Below are 14,925 nucleotides of genomic sequence, written 5' to 3'. Positions count from 1 at the left end.
AAGGAAGGAAGGGAGGGAGGGAGGGAGGGAGGGAGGGAGGGAGGGAGGAAGGGGAAGGGAGGAAGGAAGGAAGGAAGGAGGGAAGGAAGGAAGGAAGGAAGGAGAAACATTATGTCATTTTCTTCTTGGATTTTAAGTAAGAACTTCATATAGGAAACAATAGTGTTGTCATTGGAGAGCTTCTGAGACAACCACAATTTGGTGTCCTCCCTACACTCCTGTGCGTGTGTGTGCGCGCGCGTGTGTGTGTGTGTGTGTGTGTGTGTGTGTGTGTGTGTGTGTAATCGAAAAGAAATAGGTAGACAATCAGAAGTGTCACATCTGCTTTTATTTTGAGACAGGGTCTCTTTGGTTTGGAGCTTATCAGGTAAGCTGGCTGGCCAGTGAGCCCTTGGCTGTGATGCACCTGTCTTCACCACACCCAGCACTGAGACTGTAAGCACACATCAGCACATCTGGCTTTTTAATATGGGTTCTGGGGTTCAAACTCAGGTCCCCTTGCTTGCAAGGGAAGCGCTTTACCCAACAAACTTTCTTAGGAATAAAGCAGTTAGATTGGTCATGGGTGGAGCTACAGACACACCTTAAAGATGATACCGATGCTATTTTGAAATTAATTGTCTGATTCAAAGTAGATCCACTCTCTTTTCGTAAATTTTAAAGTAACTAATTTATAATTAGCCTAATTAAACTTTCATCTGTGTTTAGAAGTAAGGCTCTCATGGTCCTATCTATATCTCATTTTACGTAAATTTTTGTACTGAGCAAAGAACATCTCTTAATTTATTTACTGCACTTGTACAATATCGAAGATAATACTTAGCAATGTTAACTAACAAGTGTAGTGGCTAATAATCTGACTTTCTACATCAACCAGGTAACGGATAGTAACAAGCAGTAGAGAGAAAACAAAAGAATGAACATTGTTGAAGGCATCTCATTTGTCAGAACTACATAGCTGATTTGTCAGCTAGCCATGGCTAAGTAATTTGGCCAGTTTGGGGTATGATAGGTGAGTTCTGCCAATTACAGATGATTGTCCAGTAGAGGAAGATGAGAGGGTAACTGAGAAATTTAGTTTCAAAACTGTAGTCTTGTCTTGTTTATCATCCAATTCCACACTACTGTAGCTTGACACTTCACGGTCACCATTGGTAAAAAAGGTGACTGAATGTATTGTAAAATGGTAGTTTATCTATCCCAAGAATTGCTAAAAGAAGACACAGTCTGGTGGAACATTGTATGACTGGGAAGGATGTGTAAGTGGATTGCCATTGATATTATTTAATAACTGATCCTAGGAAGCACAGGCAACTCCATGGTTTTATGCATTGACTCTCTCAACAAAGGGAAAAATGAAATCAGGAGGGTCTGCATCCCTCAGCATTTCCCATGAGCACCCATCCATGCATGAGGCCTTCTCTTCCCTCCTCATAGCCACAGTTTCCTAAAAACTGTCCTCTGTATCTACTTGACACCCTTTCCAAGTCACCCATGGAAGTGGGGCTTCTCTCTTACCACAGCTCCCAGACTGTCACTGTCGACCTTAGTCACTAAACCATTTTGTCACTTTTTAAATGATAGCCCATTTCATTTCTCTATCATAGTCGAGGCAGTTAACTCCTTCCCTCAGAGGCTTAGGAATTTGATAAGTTTAGTGGGATGAGAAGATATGCCTAGAATAGATACTTGAAACTGGTAGCCAAAGCTGGGGTGCTCCCTCCCTGGTTGCCCCCCCTTTCCTCCATCATGGAGCCCACTTCCTCTTAGGAATAGTCTGCCATACTCTGCAATTTCGATAGCAGACAGCATTTTTCTGGTGTCCCTTAACCTCCCCAGTGGTTCATTTCCTAGTTGATTCACGGGCTCTTAGTCCCAGCCCTGTAGAGCAGGCACTCTCTCTGAGTCCTTTTATTTGCTACGCTTACCAGTGTTGGTAAAAGGGTGTTCTGAAGACCACTTGCATCCTGTTTCTAAGGACTCATATTCAAAATGCAGAACCCCACCTTCCCAGGACACTGAGGAGTGAGAACCAGATTCTGCATTTTAAATCAGTTCCTCAGAAACTATTTTTAAAATATCAGATTGGAGGAGCTGGGAATATAACTCAGTAGCAGAGTACTTGACTAGCATGCTTAAGAGTTGGGATCAGCTGGGTAGTGGCAGCACACACCTTTAATCCCAGCACTTGGGAGGCAGAGGCAGGCAGATCTATGTGAGTTCGGGGCCAGCCTGGTCTATAAAGTGAGTGCCAGGAGAGGCTAGAAAACTACACAGAGAAACCCTGTTTGGGTGCCTTGGGAAGAAAGGAGGTTTGTTTAGCTCTGTTTTAGAGGCTGAAAGTTCAAGATCAGGTGGTCCAAGGGAACTGTTCTCAGGTGAGAGCCCCTTTGGTGAGCTGTGACATGGCAGAGGGCATGGTGGAAGCATATTTGCACTAGAGAAGACACAGTGAAGTGGGCAGCCCAAACGAGGAAGGGCCTGGGGCCAGACTTGCTCTTTATAACAACATTCTCACAGGCATTTAATCACCATCCTGTGGGAAGTGCCTTAATCACTTCTGAGAGACATTCTGAAGACCAAATGACCTCCCATGAGGCCCTACCTCTTAAAAGTCTAAAGCCCTCTCAACATCACCACACTGGGCAGCAAGCTTCTGACACATGTGGTTTCAAGGACAAACCACATCCAGACTACAGCAAGTCCCATGATTTCAGTTACTAATTATGGGCTGGTGACACTCATCTCTGTTTTAGATACGAACATTACAAGGGGCTGTCTCACCAGCAACTCAGTTGTACACACTTCATTGCTTGATACACACCATTGCTCTAGTTCTCAGAATAGTTCTATCATACTTCCTGGAAGGGTAGAGGAGGGGAAAGAGAAGGGATGTAATCCTTCTTGTCTTCTCTGGTCTACACTCTATCAATACCTTTATGCTCCTGTCTTACAGTTCTCCCCCCCCCCACACACACACACTTGTTGGCCTGGATATCCTGGGCTCCAATCATCTTCCTACCACCCCAACCTTGAAAGTAGCTGGAATCCCAGGTCCATGCCACCACTACACCAGCTGACCTGCATGACTAGACTCTTGCATCTCATTATACCCACTCACTCCCCTACTAGAAGTTAGGTGTTAATCTAGAACCAGCTGTCCCCTGATAAAGCCCGCCTCCAATCTATCCTGCACAAAGTCAGTAACTTGATCCACTACTTTCCTCAATAAGCTTCCTCGGGACCTCCCACAGTCCTTCAAGTGAGCAACTGAGCTGACAGACATTTGACCTAGGCTGTTCCTGAAGTGGCCCTGCAGATTAATCTCTTACTATTTCACTCCAAAACTGGAGTGTTTGATAGGGCAGCCGTGAGTCAGTCTACTAGGTCTGGCCACCAAACACTTGAAATGTGGGTAGTCCAAACTGATACACAATGTGAAACATACTTAATTTCTAAAATTTAACAGAAAGTTGAAAAAATCTCAATGGTTTTTCATAGCAGTTATATACTGAGGTACCATTTCAAATATATGGGCTAAAGAAGCGTGTTAAAACTGGACTGGCTTCTTCACACAGTTCTACCTGTGGTTTGCAGTGTGAACAATGTGTTTCTTGAACTCTGACCCAACCACACTGAAGGACTTGCTCTGTTTCCTAAAATGCAGTGCTTTTTTGTGTTTTCAGCACCTGCACTCCCTCCATCTCTCCCTTGTCCTTCAGGGCTTTGTTGAAATATAGCTCTAGTGTCCTTCCTCTTTTTCCTACACAGACCAATTCTGGTTTAGGAGTCCTCCTACACACTAGCAATTAGACTCCCCATGACAGCACATCCCTCACACCCAGGGTTTATTTGTCTACACCCTCTGTTAACTGGGATGTGTCCTATGCTCACCAACTCCTTGGTAACAGGGGCTGTGTCTGGTTCAATGTAGGAGCATTTCAGTATCCTTTACAGTGCTTAGCAAAAAGACTGCATTTCCTAAACTCTACTGGAATGGCTACTGCAAATGGCTTCTCTGGACCCAAATCCAGGAAATATGGCTGATGACATATGTACAGGATGGGCTATGAATATTCTCTCCTCATCCTTGTCTACATCCTATTCAGTAACACATCCAACTCACTCGAATTTCTTTTGCTCCCAGTAAAAACTTAAAACTGTACCAACTGACCAAGGAAATGATGGGACAACAACAACAAAAAAAAATGAGTACAGGTTTCTGTCTCCTAAGTATTTCAAACTTGCTTTAATGCTAAAGGACATTCACTGTGAGAAAAATTACCTATTCGTTGGAAAACATTTTTATAGCATTTCCCAAGATCAAGTCTTTGCAGGAATTTAAATGAGGCCTAAAATCAAATCATTTTCTCTATAATCCTGCAAGGTTGGCGTTCACAGAGGAGTTTTGAGAACATCAAAAATTCTGGCACACTCGCATCATAATTAACGTTTACCACATTACTTGCTGTTTGAAAAAAAAAATGATGTGTGCCAAAATAAAAGCAGTAAGAACAGACAGTAACAATTTACTTCCCTTAACTACATCAGATAGAAATTTTAAGTGACATCCTCATCCTTCATTCAATTTGACCACTCTGAGATTTCAAACAAAGAAATATTTTCAGTCTTTCATGGCTTAACTACAGCTTTGATCCCTTTACATTTTTATAAGATTACAGCTTGTTGAGGATGGTATTATACCTTCCCTTATTATTTAAGGGTCCTAGTGTTTCACTATGGGGACACTCCTTGACACTGCCTGTGTGTACAATGCTGAGGGAGGAGTTTCACTAATTAAATGAGCGTCTATGAGAGACAAGGGAGCCAACAGAGAGAGCTCCCGGGATGAAATCTGAAAGGACTTAAGCGATGAAGTCAAATTTTGTTTTATGTTATAACTCAAGTTTAAAATAAATACGCCTGAGTCTGGACTGATACAAACAAACGACTGAGTAACTGACAAATGTGGCGAAGAGACAAATATTCAATGTAGAATTTAAAATGATGGATGTGGACTTCCAGTGAAGAGGTTATATCTAACTTTCCTGTCATTAGATGGGGCCATGTTTGGTAACTTCCTTTCAGAGAGTAAGGCAAGGAGGAGAAAGAGCAGCTATTTCCTTAGTAGAGGAATCTGACAGATGCTCTCAGTTTGGCTGCCAAAGTCAGCAATAGTGATATATCAGGATGTGGATATGCCTCTGAAATGACGTACTGAAACTGGACGTCAGGGTAGAAGGTGTACTATGTGGTGGAGCACATGTATAGAGCAGCTGTAATGTTATGGGTTTGGTCCCAAGCAACTTAGCAGGCTCACATGAAAATTATCCTTTTGATAGGCAAATGGATCTCTATGAGTATGAGTTCAAATCCAGCTTGGTCTACATAACAAGTTTTGGACCAGCCAGCAATACAAAGTAAGATGTTATCTCAAGAAAAACAAAAATCAAAACATGTATCTGCATGAGCCAGGTACAGTGATGTGTACCTAGAGTACCAAATAATCAGGATGCTGAGGCAGAAGGACTGCTTAAGCCACGGAATTAAAGGCCAGCACAACACAGCAGGATCTTTCTAGGTCTCTAGTCAGATAGATGATAGATAAATAGATAGACAGACAGACAGACAGATAAAGATAGATGTAGAAAATAAATAAACATTAGTTCATAATAGTAGCAAACATGTATTAGTGTAAGAAGTTAATAATAGGGGAAAGTCTGGCATATAGGATCTTTTTATACTATATTTATAATATTCTATAGCTCTAAACTGCCCTAAAATAGTTTATTTTAAAAAGTATTTATTGACTTCTTGTCAAATTTTATTGAATTTTTTACATTTTATGCTATAATCTCAGCTAATGCCCTCCATTTAGAAAATTCCTTTAACATCTTTAAAAATACTTTTAGTTTGAACAGCGAACTCTTCCAATCCCCGTTTCCTAACTTTGATTGCCTTATCACTTCTTAGTATGTGTCAGGGGAAAAGAAACCTCAGCAACTTCTACAACCTCAGCTGTGTACTTTATATTGAATATTCCAAAGTCTATATTCTGAGCCTAGTCTCTCTCGTAAAGGTCAGACCTTCTTTCCAAATACCAAGTAGACATTTCTACCACCAACCTTTCAAAATATTCTATTCAGTGTGTCCAAAGGAGAAATCCCCTTTTAAAACACTAATCCTATGGTGTCCCCAGTCATGACTAATGGGTGATCAATGTAGCTTCTGAAGTCATTCTAACAGGGTCTTACACATTCTCATGACTATTTTCTTTACCATCTTTATATGCTCATGTCATACCAATATTCTTTTAATTTAATTCTATTAGTTTACTTTGCTTCACTCAATTATTTTCTTGAATAATAGCCAGTCCATCATTCAAAATATCCATGGCCAACTTGTGAAGCAAGGAGGTAAGTCGAGGTACAGCTGAGACCTAAGATTAGGGTATAGGATAGCAGTAGGAGATGCCTCTGTTTTATACTCTTTAGGAAAGAAACAAAACTCACTCAGTGTGGAGAAAAACCCATTATTGCCTTTAGGAACTAGACTATAGGGATAAGCCAATCCCAATGGGCATGACAGGACCCTACCTACTACCTCTGTCCACCGTGGATGTGCTGCTTATGAAGTAAGTGTCACCCTGAATCTGGTAGCCAAGGAGCATTGCAATGTAAGGTCTTTGTTCCTTTGTCACCATTGCACAAAAGCAGTTGCAATGTGATGGCTGCCATGTGGCAATGGGAAAATTCTCCTTCGCTTTAATCCTGACAGGTGGCTGCTGTGTCATGAAGCCATTCACTGGCTCACCAGCTCCTTCTTCCTTTCCTTTTTCATAGAACCCTGACTTTATGGAGACAACAGAAATCATGTTACCATATAGGAGGCAGAAACTCTAAATGGTTTCTCTTCAATTAGGCTAAATTAAGTGGTTTGCAAACATACAGGTTTTAGGGCCCTTTCCAGTCTCTATGACTCTTAAAGACTGCAAAGTGCATTTGGTACATGGATTATTTTTATCAATATTTAGAATGACATGAGAATTTCATTCATTACAAGTAAATATAAACTGGATAAGTGGGAGGCTCATTCTTGTAATCCCAGAATTGAAAATGCTAAGGCAGGAGATTGTCATAAATTTGAGACCAGGGTGGAACTACATGGTGAGTTCCAAATCAGGCCAGCCTATAACACAAAGAGAAATCATGTCTCAAAAAAGAAGGAAGGAAGAAAGAAAGTCAAGTAATAAATATGTCATATATTATCCTACATAATTCTTAATAGAGAAATAATTTTAGTTTTTATAATAAGGAAAATCATTCATCTTATTAATTGAAGACATGGTTTCTCATATTTAGTGTTGGATCCAATCTGTTGATTTGGTCTCAAGCTGATGCTATAGACTCTTGCTATTTTCATATAAACATTTAATTTAAAAAGGAAGGAGAATTGTAATAGGCTTTCCACATTGTCTTTGGATATCTTTCTTTAACATTACAGTTACATTCAAGAGCCAGTAGCTTCCTGAAAGTTGATTACAACCTAGAACCAGGAAAGGAATCAGTGAGTTTTTTCACACTGATACCTTCAGATTTTACTCAAGTATGATTCTGTATCCTGCATCAGCCCATTGGAAAAATATTGGCTCACTGGGTCACACTATTTTTCTAATGTTGATATATTTCATCACAGCATCTAAAATATCAGTCTGGTTAATATCGCCACCAATCTCCTCAGCTCATCAGAGAAGTCTCTCAGTCCTGGGAAGCTGCCAAGCTCCCAGAGGATGTGAGTTCTCCAGCACTCTAATTTTCTTCTGAAAGCGGGATTTTATCATTTGCGGCAAACACTGCCAGTTGTTTTCCTTGAACTGACAGGCTTAGCTTATTCATGTTCAAGAAATATCTGCAAAAGGCCCACGTCTGAGCAGCCACATTCTGCTTGTTAGTCTTTCAGAGGGAAAACAAGTGTTATAAAAAAGTGAACATTTCACCTCATGATTCACAGGATTGCTAGGGATGCTGAGATGAGATGGCACGCACTGAAAAAAATCAAACCATGGGACTTTACATGGGCACCTGTTAGTGAAGGATGTAAACATTAGCACAATTTGGTGACTCTCCTTTAATTGCTGTTAAACTATGGGCAGAGGTACACACCATGGCCCCTTCTGCATTTTCAGTGAAATAAAAAAGACAAGAAAGGATTTTGTGCTTCACGTTCAGGGACCATTGATGCCCTCAGCTTATGAGATACTTTGTCCCATTTCATTCACTAATGAATTCTGGATGACACATGTGAGATGTGCCTGTCCAAGGAGCCAAAGGGACTTCCTTAACAGAAATTACCCTTTTCTGACTGTGAATTTAGGGACTACATGAGAACACTAGAAATCACTCACCCAAGAGGACGAGCAACACCCAGAATTTGGGAAAATAGAAGAAGAGACATCAGAGAAATCATCAGGTATTGAACAATCAGATTAATTGTTCAACCATGGAACTACCTTCCCTTGAGAAGACTTGCTAAGTGAGGTAATTCTTCACTGATTAAGTGACTTCTAAGCAGGTCTTCTGTTCTTTAGAGTCAAAAGCATCTCTACCCAGATGGGTTCTCGCACTTCCCATCCACCTACTAGTATCAGAAGGCCCCGAGAGCCCGATCCCCAGTGTCAGATACATTTCAAACTGTGGAGTGAGCAGAATCAAATAAAATCATTACAAGCCATTTAACAAGGACCAGAAGCCGAAAGGTGGCACATCAAGCTGAATAACTAGAATCGTAGCTTATAGGGAGGCAAGTCTAATAAAAAGAGGAAAGTTAAATTTTAATACAAGAACATTGAGAACTCTTAAGAAAATAGGCACTCAAGGTTTAAAACACATTATTAATCAGGAGCACAAAGTAACCAGTTTTTCAGAGGCAAAGCCACCAGAGTACCAAGATGCCAAATAAAGCTGGGCCCAGGGGGAAAGCATGATGTCACCTAAACTATTCAGAGACTCAGGTAGCAAAACTGCCTGAGAACTGCATGGACTATAGGGTGAGGTTAAGGCTAGTCTGCACAACTTAGTGGGACTCTAACTCAAAATAAAAAGTAAAAAGAAGTTTGGAAACATGGCTCAGTGGTGGATCCCTTGCCTGGCATTCAGGAAGCTTTGCTTCAATCTCCATGACAAAAATAAATAAAAAATAACCAACAACAAAAGAACCAACAACAAAAAACAATGAAAAGAGATTATACAGTATAAATATGAATGTACTTTTGGGATACATGTTAGGACAATTACTGTTCTACCACCAAACATGAAGATGTAGTCATGATTAAGAGAAGTAAAGAAAAGGAAATCTGGGAATTATCAAGTTACAGCAAAGTGGTATTTATAAAATAAGCCTGTATTTTGAGTATAAGTCTGGAACTTTCTAGTCTACTTCTTTTAATCTTTAACTTTATCACTTTACTTTTTATGAGATTCAGAAAGTGAAAGGTTTAAATCAAAGAAATATAAGAGAGGAAAATGAATGTAGGGACCAAAAAGCATTATTTTTCAGTTGCCCTACTCACTTCCCTTTTGTATGTCAGTAGAAAAGCAGAAATGATCTGCAACTGTCTATGCCTTCCAAGACCTGAGTTCCTATTTCTACAAAAAGAATCTAGTCTACTTTAAACATATATATCTCTAAACATATAAACTCTGGCTCCTCTAGCATACAGCAATTTTAAAGCCAAGGATGTTATGTTTTAAGCTCACACATAAGAGGGTCACGTTACTTCCTTACTTCAGCTCATGAGCTGAGAAATGAGTAAACTTGACCACATCAAAGCTAATTAGCGCTTTCAAAATAAAAAGTGCTGTTTCCATATCATCAGAGGAAGAGTCCAAATTCTCAAGTAGACAAGGGTCCAGACTCAGGAGGAAAAGATAAGCCCGGGATTGTCAACAGGTATTCTGGTATTAGTAGATAAAGTTTTAGAACTTTACAGAAGTTAGAAGGGTGGCTTGGGAACATGGTTTGCATTAGACCTTCCACTCCAAAGAATTCCTGGAAAGACTTTGATAAGAACAGAAAGATGAACTTTGGAAGTAATTTTACTGCAAATGAAAAGCCTGATGGAATTCTTCTTTTGCAATATCAAAGCCAACATAGAAAATAGAGGCTCTGACCTCCAGAGTCCCAGCAACGAAAATTCTATCCCTAAAGTAAGAGACACCATCACAGTAGGAAGGAGCAACATCAGGAACCATGCTCTGTAGAAACAGTAAGTGCTCATCCACACGGCAGTAACTGAGCATTTACTGAAGCTCTCCCTTTGTCGTGAAGACATTTGAATTGTTTTGCTCTTTATAGTTTATTAGTAACAATCAGTACATTCCTAAATGTCTGCATTCCTCACTGCATTATAATGGTAAGGCTGATCTTCTAGTAAAGTCAATACTCCCTCCTATCTCTGTTGTAAAGAAAAACAGATATTATAACCACATTGTGGACTGGAGAGATGGCTCATCCATCCATTAAAGGCTAGGCTCATAACCAAAAATATAACCGCATTGCATAGTCTAGTAAATTATTTATTTATTTTGGTTTTTCAAAACAGGGTTTCTCTGTGTAACCCTGGCTGTCTTGGAACTCATTCTGTAGACCAGGCTGCCAGACTATGTCTGCCTCCTGAGTGCAGGGATTAAAAGTGTGTACCAACACCACCTGGCTCGGCTATATATCCTTTAATCCCAAAATTGAACTGTTTCTAGGGAAATTTTTACAAATAATTTCAAATCAAAGATTAGCAAGGGTCAATTTATCTCCATTCTATACCATGCTTTGTGATGCATTTGACAACACTGACATAAAATAAGTCAGGTTATCAGCAAGTGTGTTTTGTTTGTATTTTAAGGTCCTGAGGACTGAATCCATGATCACATAAGTTAACTCTACTGCTGAGTTAACATTCCCAGGATTATCAGCAACTTCAAGTAAATGATAATAGACTGAATTAGGGTAAAGTTTCACCTATAATTTGATGGACAGAGGTGTAGCTCAGTGCTAGAACACCTGTCTGGAGTGCATAAGTTTTATGACATAACACACACACACACAAACACACACACTTCTCTAAACTGAAACAGCATTTTGTTTTGAAGATATTGTAAGAAAAAAAAATATGCTTACTAATATACAGCTTAGAGCTAAGTTATATTGAAGGTTTTCTAAATGGAGATTCACTTTGACACTTGCAATATAGCTATTGAATAAAACGACTACTTCCATTCTTCCATCAATAGAGTGGAAATATTTCTTCTCCAAATCCATTCCAGTTAGGTACCAAAGGAACAAATTAATATTTAATTATTGATGGTTTTATTGGCCCATAAAAGAGAATTGGTGTGAGTCCTTATGTAAGTAGAGAGCCCTTAACCCATGACACACCCTGACCAACATTAGATGCTATGCTCAGCTTGTGGTTATCTATAAATGTAGATACTGAGCTTGCAGTTACTGGTGCTGCTGTTAAATTCAACATAAATGTGACAATGGGAGAAGTGGTGGCAGGAGAAGATGGATGAAATTTATCTCTGATATTGAGATATGGGTATGGAGCATACAGATGAAATAATCTTTTACCAAAAGAGAGAAAATTGAAGAAAAAGAAATGGAGGTGAGAGTAAGGGATGGGTACTTCATAATTTGCAATATGTAAGTGAAAGCTCGGTGAGAGGGGTTAAGTATTAAAGATGATGGTTTCACATTTCAATGACTAAACACTTGAGCTGCTTTTAACAGAGTGGAGTCTTGCTTTTTTGGTCCAGAGTGTCGGGGAATGACAGGGTAGTCATGACAGCTGGGACAGCTCTGACTCAGGCAGAGGTGTGAGGGTCTGAAGTAGAGCTGGGACCAGAATCAAAGCTGGGTGACAACCTTGAAAACCTGTATCATGCAACCTACCTCTGCCTGTCATGCCTTCCATCCCAAAGGTTCCACAACCCCCAAAATGACTGAACACTTGAAGACCCAGCATTCAAACACAGGAACCTAAATGAAGGATATTTCTCTAAAACCACAACAGTAACAGAATACACAGGTTATATCCTAAAGATACCATTGAGACAGGAAATAAAAATAAAAATAAACTGAGCATCTTAGGTGCATCTAGAAGATACTTGCAGTCATTAGACTGGATAAAATTGGATGGAACAAACAGAGGGCCTAGGACTTCTGACTAGAAAACTTAGGAATTAGCTCTATTTTCATTAGGCTAATTTACATGTTTTGAGATTTCTTCTTCTTCTTCTTCTCCTTCTTCTCCTTCTCCTCCTCCTCCTCCTTCTTCTTCCTTCTCCTCCTCCTTCTCCTCTTCCTCTTTCTCCTCCCTTTTCCTTTCCCTTCCCCTTACTCTTACTCTTACTATTTTACTTTTCTTCACAGACCTTCACCGATGCTTCTACTCAAAGCAGTGTTACCCAAACCATCTGTCCTCATCTTTCAAAGAGCTTGTCAGAAGTTGTGACTGACTAATTTCAAGTATTTTGCCTTTATTTGTCTACTAGAAAGTGCATTTTATGACATAGAGGCTTTTTTGTTTCAATCTGAATTCCTCATGCTTACCAGAGCATCAACCAGTGGATTAAGAGAGCATATCACACAATCACATCACAATACATATCACACAGATACCTAGCAATGAATCCAAGTGGGTATAGACATTGGTCAAGACAAGAGGAACCTACTAAGGTTGTAAGAGGAATTTAACCATGATAATCTGTGCAATGGTTTAAAATGCTAGCCATTTGTTTTGACCTCCCTAGAGGGAAACCAAATTAAAAAAAAAAAAAAAAAAAAAAAAAAAAAAAAAAAAAAAAAGCCAGGTAGTGGTGGCACACTTTAATCCCAGCACTCAGGAGGCAGAGGCAGTCGGATCTCTGTGAGTTCAGTCCAGCCTGGTCTACAAGAGCTAGTTCCAGGACAGCCTCCAAAGCCACAGAGAAACCCTGTCTCAAAAAACCAAAAAAAAAAAAAAAAAAAAAAGGATGAATACTGGTAGTTAGACACATGGTAGAGCACTTAGCATGTTAGCATGTACCAGCCCTTGGGTTCAATGTCCAGAACTGCAGAACTGAAACAACACAAAAGAGGAAATAGCAAAGGCTCCAAGGGTTTTGGTCCAATGTGTCCTTCCATGGAGGACCTGTGACTAAGAATATATATGAAGAATTTTACATGTTTAAAGTACAGACAATTTGTCAAACATCCAGGATTCTCTCATAAGCTCCCAGGATGGAGGCAACATCTGTACCTCTTGGTCTCTTATGTGTGATGAATAGTCCATAAATGTTTACTGTTCCAACGTATGCTTTAATTATAGCTTTTAAACATCCTCTTACATGCTTTAATTATAGTTTTGGCAAATGAATTAGAAATGACACTGATTTTGCTGGCAATTTTTTTTTTTGGTCTCACTCAAATTACCCATTTCTCTAAATGCTTTTGATACCAAAGGTCCACTAACAAAATGTGTTCCAATGCTTCTTTGTGCTGAGGCCTAAATATGTTGTTCACACAGAAAAAGCAACCAGAAGTATGAAGACTGCCCCATTTGACGTTGAAAGCCATCCACTCTCATCTTCACAGTGCCTATTTCTTTTCAGTGAGCTTTTACTGCTCCTCTGTACTTAGAGATTCTCAGTGCAGCATCTGACCTTTGACAGACTGTGTACATCTTTCTTCTCCTGGGTTTACCTGTCTTGTTTCCAATTCCTTTTTCATTTCATTTCCTACCCTACAAAGCAATGTCTAGCTGTGGACTAGCACAGCAGGTTGGAATGGGTAGGCTTAGAAGAATCTCCTCCTCGTTTTGTGGGGATAAATAGTACAACTGTCCTTGTGGTGTACTGCTAATGATGAGAAATTTGGTGCTGCCCAAATTCCATCAGCAGTTCTCTGCCACACAGAATGGTGCACACACATAACATTTACTTTAAATGAATATCTACATACTTACTCCACTTTAAGATGGAAGAATGGAGCATTATTGAAACCATAGCTTTTCTGCTTCACTGCTATACTGTTATGAATCATTGGAAACTGGGTGGAGGGTGTTTCTTTTCAATGCAGGTTTCTTTCTTTCTATTTTTTTTCCAAAATAGGGTTTCTCTGTGTAGCTTTGGAGCCTATCCTGGTACTTACTCTGTAGACCAGGCTGGCCTCGAACTCACAGAGATCTGCCTGTCTCTGCCTCCCCAGTGTTGGGATTAAAGGTGTGCATTACCAACACCTGGCCCAATGCAGATTTCTAAACCTTCAATTTCAAAATGTTTTTTGAGATGGCCCAAGACTGAACTCCTCAAAGGCATCAGAGCAATTTGGAATCCACACAGAAGCACACAAACAAACCCAAACCCTCCTGAGCTAGGTGACCCCTTAGGAAACAGCAAGGCCTTCATTTGGTATAGAAAGGTGATATTTTAAAAACGCAATTTTAAGGCAAATGTTTGAGAGGTGGAGAATTTACTGATGCATCATCTTGAATATATTTTCCCCCAGGAAACAGAGATTAATGCTTTGAGATAAAAACAGCCAAGGGATGTGGGGAGACAGTTATGTGCAGAAAGAGAAACTGCATCTCCAGGCTACAACTATTTATCAGTTTTCCTGCCAATAAAATTTGCCAGTCAGTTTGTGGGCCTGGGGTACAGATGAGCAACTTTATATGGAAAAATCATGTCTTTGGGGGGAAATTTGCCCAGGGAAATTATTACCCATCAGCAATATCTTACCTGGTGTCCTGTGCACTCTTGTCAGTACCACAGCAATTCTCCAGTGGGATGCAGCTACATCTCAGCTCTGTAGAAAGAGTCACTAGAAACCTTTCCTAAAATCAAGAGGTATGACTTGGTTTTTGAAAAGAAGCTTTTTAAGTTTAATTTC

General features: G+C 39.9%; 1 pseudogene; it reads right to left on the bottom strand.

The window, feature by feature from the left end:
• Positions 1-14,925, bottom strand: part of LOC100755218 — a 105,402-nt pseudogene that overhangs the window by 7,539 nt on the left and 82,938 nt on the right.

Source organism: Cricetulus griseus, chromosome 2 (assembly GCF_003668045.3).
Source record: "Cricetulus griseus strain 17A/GY chromosome 2, alternate assembly CriGri-PICRH-1.0, whole genome shotgun sequence".
NCBI lineage: Eukaryota > Metazoa > Chordata > Mammalia > Rodentia > Cricetidae > Cricetulus > Cricetulus griseus.
This window is presented reverse-complemented; position numbering and strand designations above follow the sequence as displayed.